This window comes from Raphanus sativus, unplaced genomic scaffold (genome assembly GCF_000801105.2).
Source record: "Raphanus sativus cultivar WK10039 unplaced genomic scaffold, ASM80110v3 Scaffold2742, whole genome shotgun sequence".
In the NCBI taxonomy this organism is placed as follows: domain Eukaryota; kingdom Viridiplantae; phylum Streptophyta; class Magnoliopsida; order Brassicales; family Brassicaceae; genus Raphanus; species Raphanus sativus.
In genome coordinates, this window is record NW_026618050.1 from 5,655 (window position 1) to 11,562 (window position 5,908).

The following is a 5,908-nucleotide window of genomic DNA, read 5'->3' on the forward strand; positions in this document are numbered from 1 at the left end:
TCTCGTACCAGAACGCCGCTGACTGCAGCAGTTGATACAGCGAGGTATAGATACAATGGCTCTCCTACTACTGGTTTAGATAGGATCGGAGGTTCGGAGAGATATGCTTTCAATTGCTTGAAGGCTTCCTTGCATTTCTCGTCCCATTAGAACTTCTTATTATTTCTTAGAAGCTTGTAGAACGGGAGACATTTATCAGTGGATTTGGATATGAATCGATTCAATGCCGCGATTCGTCCAGTCAATCTCTGTACCTCTCTGGTCGTCTTAGGTGACGGCATTTCTAGGAAGGTTGCTATCTGCTGCGGGTTGGCTTCAATGCCTCTTTCGGTTACGAGATAGCCTAGGAACTCGCCTGAGGGTACCCCGAAAGTACATTTAGTGGGATTGAGCTTCATATCGTACTTGTTAAGGATGTCGAAGCATTCCCTTAGGTGGGAGATATGATCTTCTCCAGCTGAGGATTTGACTAGCATGTCGTCGATATAGACCTCCATGGTTTTTCCAAGTTGTCCAGCGAACATCTTATTTACTAGCCTCTGATAGGTAGCTCCTGCGTTCTTTAATCCGAATGGCATAACCTTGTAACAATAGGTTCCTCGTTCGGTTATGAACGCAGTTTTCTCCTGGTCCTCAGGATCCATCATGATTTGGTTGTACCCTGAGAAGGCATCCATAAAGGATAGGAGTCGATGGCCAGCTGTTGCTTCAACCAGGCGGTCGATGTGAGGTAACGGGAAGCTGTCTTTAGGACAAGCTTTGTTTAGGTCTGTGAAGTCTACACAGATTCTCCATTTCCCGTTTTTCTTCTTTACCACTACCGGGTTAGCTAACCAGTCGGGGTAATGTACCTCTCGAATGGACCCCGCTTTCGTAAGTCGGTCAACTTCGTCGTTAACAGCTTGAGCCTTTTCGAGGCCTAGCTTACGACGCTTCTGTTTGATCGGTTTGAAAATAGGGTCTACTTTTAGTTTATGGGTGGTGACGTTCGGATCTATTCCTTTCATGTCGCTGGTGGACCATGCAAAGGTTTTGACATTCCTTTTCAAAAAATCAATGAGCTCCTTTTTTGTCTCAGGAGGTAGCTCGGACCCGATGCTCACCTGTTTTTCAGGATCAGAGTCGTCGATGCAGACTTTTTCGGTTAGGTTCCTGGGGGGACCTCGAATATTTTGTTGCATTTCGCGACCCTCCTGGATCTGTAATTGCTATTGGGGGGACTTTTTGAGGATTTCGAATCCTCCCAAATAGCAGATCCTAGATATCTTATGGCTACCATGTATGGTAGCTATCCCTTCAGGTGTTGGGAATTTTACGCACTGATGGTACGTTGAGGCTACTGCCTTCATTTTGTGAATCCAGGGTCTTCCCAAAATCGCGTGGAACGGGGAAGGTCTATCGATGACTACTAAGTTGGTCATTTTCATTATTCCGCAAGCTATGACTGGGAGCTTGATAGTTCCCAATGAGGTAGCTGTTTCTCCGGAGAAGCCTACGAGGTTAGCTTTTTGGCCAATAATTTCGTAGTCGTCTATTTCCATCCCGTTTAGGGTGTTATAGAAAATGAGGTCGACAGAGCTTCCTGTGTCTATCATGAGCTTAGGAACCTCGTATCCTGCGATGTTCAGGGTGACAATCAACGCATCATCGTGAGGTCTGTCAAGATTCGAGGTCTCGCTTTCCCAGAAAGAAATCTTAGTATTGGACTCAGGGTTAGGAGGCTTAGGTCCAGTGTTAGACACAGCCTTCCGCACGTGATTCTTAATGGAATTGACGGAGTCTTGACATATGTCTGATCCTCCAAGGATACAGTCCACCCTCGAGTCGGGGCTTGATTGAGGGGAGGGTTTGCTTAAGAGAGCTACGACTTGTAAACTTTTTCCTTGGGAAAATTTCCCAAGAATCATGTCGACTCTTTTCTTGGGAGCTGGAGGTGGCGAATCGGTCTCCTTCTCAGGTGACCTTTCGCGTTTCGGGGAAGTGTCCCTGGAGCCTCTTTTCTTATAAGGTGATGGCTTTTTAAGGTCCACGCCCTTTATTTCTCCAGCTGCGAATTTAGCTGCCAGCTGGCGTTGGAGGTCCCAACATTCCTCGGTTGAGTGTCCTTCGCGATCGTGATAAGAGCAACGTTTGCCTTTATCAAAGCCTTTTGACCAGGGAGTTTTGTTTGCTGCTGCAACAGGTTTCTCTTCCTTGTCTTCCTCGATTGCGTAGGAAAGTTCTCCCTGAGTATGATTATTTCGAGGGTTACCCTTTTTATGAGGTCCCTTAGTCTCAGAGGATTCACCTTCCGAATGATTCTGAGGTTTCTTGTGGAGTTTATCCAGTGCAGCTGTCTCCTCCTCCAAAGTAATATATTTGGTGGCTCTATGAAGAGTGTCATCGATAGTTGGAGGAGTATTGAGTGTTAGTTCTGACCAGAATTTCGATCTATAGAACAGACCTCTCCTAAGGGCCTCGATGGCGACTAGGTTGTTAGGATTCGAGAGCTTAGTTCTTATTGCCCTGAATTTCTCAATGTAGACTCGTAATGAGTCTCCCATTCCTTGACTGACCTTCCAAAGGTCGGCCTCAGAGGCTTGCTTCAGGATATGGGTTGAGTATTGCTTCATGAAGGCGTTAGTTAATTGATCGAAATTGTCTATCGAGGCTGGCTCGAGACCGGAGAACCACTCAAGGGCTGTTCCGACCAAATTTTCGGCGAATGTCCTACAGTAACCTGCTTCACATTCTTCTTGTGTGAAATGGGCTTTAACGATTGCCAATCGGAAAGCTCTCAAATAGGCTTTCGGGTCGGAAGTCCCATCATACTCAGGAATTCTGATTTTTCGGGTATCTCTTATGTGAGAGCTGGCGATTCTGTCCGTGAATGGAGTTCCACGGGTTTCCTCGATCAAGCTATCGATTTCGGGAGCTGAGCTCGTAGCTTTATGGACTTGAGCTCCCAATTTCTGGAGAGCCGCGTGAGTTCGCTCCATATATCTACGGATAGCTTCAGGTCCTTCAAACGGAAGGACGTTTGGATCGTTCGCAAGTTCCCGACGGGCAGGTTCCTGACGGAATCGAGTTGGCTCATCCTCCCATGCGGTTGGTGGGCTAAGTCGCTCGCCATTTCTTGGGTTATCGGAATCTATCCTTTGATAACCGTCCCCATTCGGGATTGAGCTTCTGGTTTGATAAACCGAAGCTGACGCTCTGCCCCCAGATGGGAAGGATATTCCTGCTCCGGACCTAGGATCAGGCGGCGGAGGAGGTAAACGAGTACTCCTGTCAGTAACCTGGCCGGGTGTGGAACTAGTTGTCGCTATGTTACTTCCCATAGCACTGGCGTTAGGTGGATTAAACACGGGAGCTGTTCCAGTATGAGGTGTCTGGAAAGCAGATCCGCGTCCTTCCGGGGCAGTGCTATCAGGGGAAAAGTTTAAACGTGCTCGGGGAAATGAGGGATCGGTTAATCGATCATGAAAAATGACCCCCGGAGCTTGACGTTGCGGTGGTTGGGTTGTTGCGTTTGGAGATCTAGTTATCTCTTCGAATCGTTGCTGACGTATAGTCAGCTGATGCATCGTGCGCTCACTTTCCTGAGCTCTGTCTACTAATTGTATCATCATCTGGCGGATCTCAGAGAGCTGAGCCTCCGTTTGATTCGGGATGGCCTGCTGCTGAGGATTCTCGGTGATCGGGAGCTCGGGAGTGTTTCCACCCGATGATCTTGGGTTAGTTCCTCCGGTTGTAGTTTGGCTCGTTTGAGCGCCAGCCGTAAGCTGTTGCCCAGATCGGTGGTCGCTACGTTGAGGCTCTGTGATTACGAAACTAGAGCCTCCGTCGTTCAGTGAGCCATCGCTCTGAATCGGGAGGTTAAGGTCAGACGGGTTTGTTGTCTGATCGGTAGGGTTCATCTTTAAGTTAGAGTAAGGGATTCGATTGTTTCTTCCCCACAGACGGCGCCAATTGTGAGGGGTAAAACTCACACCTAGATTTTAGATCAGGTTTTATGTTTAGGAAAGGTTAGGGAAAGATAACGTGGGCTGAATCCCGTAAGAACTTATAGAATGAATTGGATTTGTATTGATAATGTGATAAAAGAATGGTTACAAGAAGATGTATCTCTCGATGAATATAAAGATTACAAGAGTATTATGATAAGAATATTTTGGTGAATGTTGAGTAAAAATATGAGTTGGATCGGATTCTCTTCTTAGTCTTCGACTCTCTCCTTTTATAGCCTTGGACTTCTCTAAGTTGTCTCCAACTGACCTCCGGGATTTTCTCCACTTGAGATGGAATCCGCAACAGCTTCCCCTTGACCGGGTCCTGCGCTTCTTCTTGTTGTGACGTGAGCTTCCTCTTCGTCGTGACCTCCTTAGTTAGGATCCTTAGCTTTCAGCCTTCGGCTCTAGCTTAGCTCTCTTTAGACTTCAAACTCGCGATGGGCTTATCGCGGCCCATCATCATCTTTTATTATCGAATAATCAGCTCCCGGGCCATATTCGGGCCCAACAGTAGTTGCACTCGGTATGTGAGAGGTGCGTGTCGATCGATAGGTAGAGAATAGGGTCGATCGATACGGTTCTCTTCGTTGTGTCGATCAATGAGTGGCTCGTCTCGTCGGTCGATATCTTCGTAGGTGTGGGTGGGTGGGTATGGATGAGAAGCCGTGAATTAGCATGTGTCAATATCCTAACCGCGTTGCAGTCTGCAAGCGTATCCGGAAAAGACATCGTCGATGTCGATCAATGTGGAGTAGTTGGTATCGATCGACACCATTGCGATCCACCGAGACTTAGTGAACTTTCCACTTCAAAGTCTCCTTCTTGTAGCTTCTCCTGTTTCACCACTTGCCAAAAATCATCATCTATGATAGCATTGACGTGGTGTTTCCTATTTCCTTCCCCTACTTCCTTAGAAGTTCCAATCCTCCTGATAGAGTCTTCAGTCTGGACAATCTGTGTCTCAAGTTTCTTAACTTGAGTGCAGATGGTGTCTATTCTCCTGGTCAGATTGTTGAAGACATAATCAATCTTCCCATTGAAGTGTACTGTAAGCTTCTGCTGACCTTCCAGAACTCTATCAATCATGGCATCAAACTTACTCTCCTGGGTGGGTAGCGGTGGGTTTTGGTAAGCTGAGTTGCCGTAGTTCCTTGTGTTGGTGAAGGGTTTCTGATACTGTGAACTCTGGTTGTAGTTACTCTTCTGACCACTGCCAAAAAAGTTTATTTTTCCACTCTGGTTTCCATATCTCTGAAATCCAGTACCTCCAATGTAGTTCACATCTTCCTATGTATCATCCTCTCTAGCCTCTCCTTCTTCAGCTGAGCAAACTGGCTGCCCCAGAAATGCATGTAAAGCATCTATCTTGGCTCTGACTTCATTCATCTGGTCTTCACCGATGGCTGCAACCGATTTCTTCTTGTTAGAGTCAGTGTTTTTGGTGCTGCTGTTGTTGGCTAGGTTCTCAATAAGTCTCACAGCCTCTATTGGATTCCTAGTGTTGAAGTTCCCCTCACTAGCAGTATCGAGAGCCATCTGATACCTTAAGGCGATACCTCTGTAGAAAGTGCTTAACAGCTGCACTTCATTGAATCCATGGTGTGGACAGTCTCGCTGGAAGAACTTGAATCTGATCCACGCGTCTTTAAAAGTCTCACTAGGCTTCTGCGCGAAAATGGCGATTTTGCTTCTTAAGTCTTCAGCGCGTGCCTCATCAAAGAAATTACGCAGGAAGGCGTTTTTGATGTCGGCCCAGGATGTCAGTGATCCTGTAGGTAGCTGCTTGAGCCAGTGTGAAGCTTCTCCAATCAATGAGTATTTGAAGAGCTTGCAGAGTAGGTAGTCCTCGGGGACTCCATCCATACGAATAGCAGCGATACGATCCTCGAACCTCCCCAGATGGTCCATAGGATGCT

At 47.0% G+C, this 5,908-nt stretch overlaps 1 non-coding gene across 1 annotated transcript; it reads left to right on the forward strand.

Moving 5' to 3' along the window:
• The first annotated feature begins 5,583 nt into the window (after positions 1-5,583).
• LOC130505967 (small nucleolar RNA R71) lies at positions 5,584-5,691 on the forward strand. Its single transcript, XR_008941856.1, has one exon. It is a non-coding gene; the product is annotated as a small nucleolar RNA R71 (small nucleolar RNA).
• The last annotated feature ends 217 nt before the right edge of the window (positions 5,692-5,908 follow it).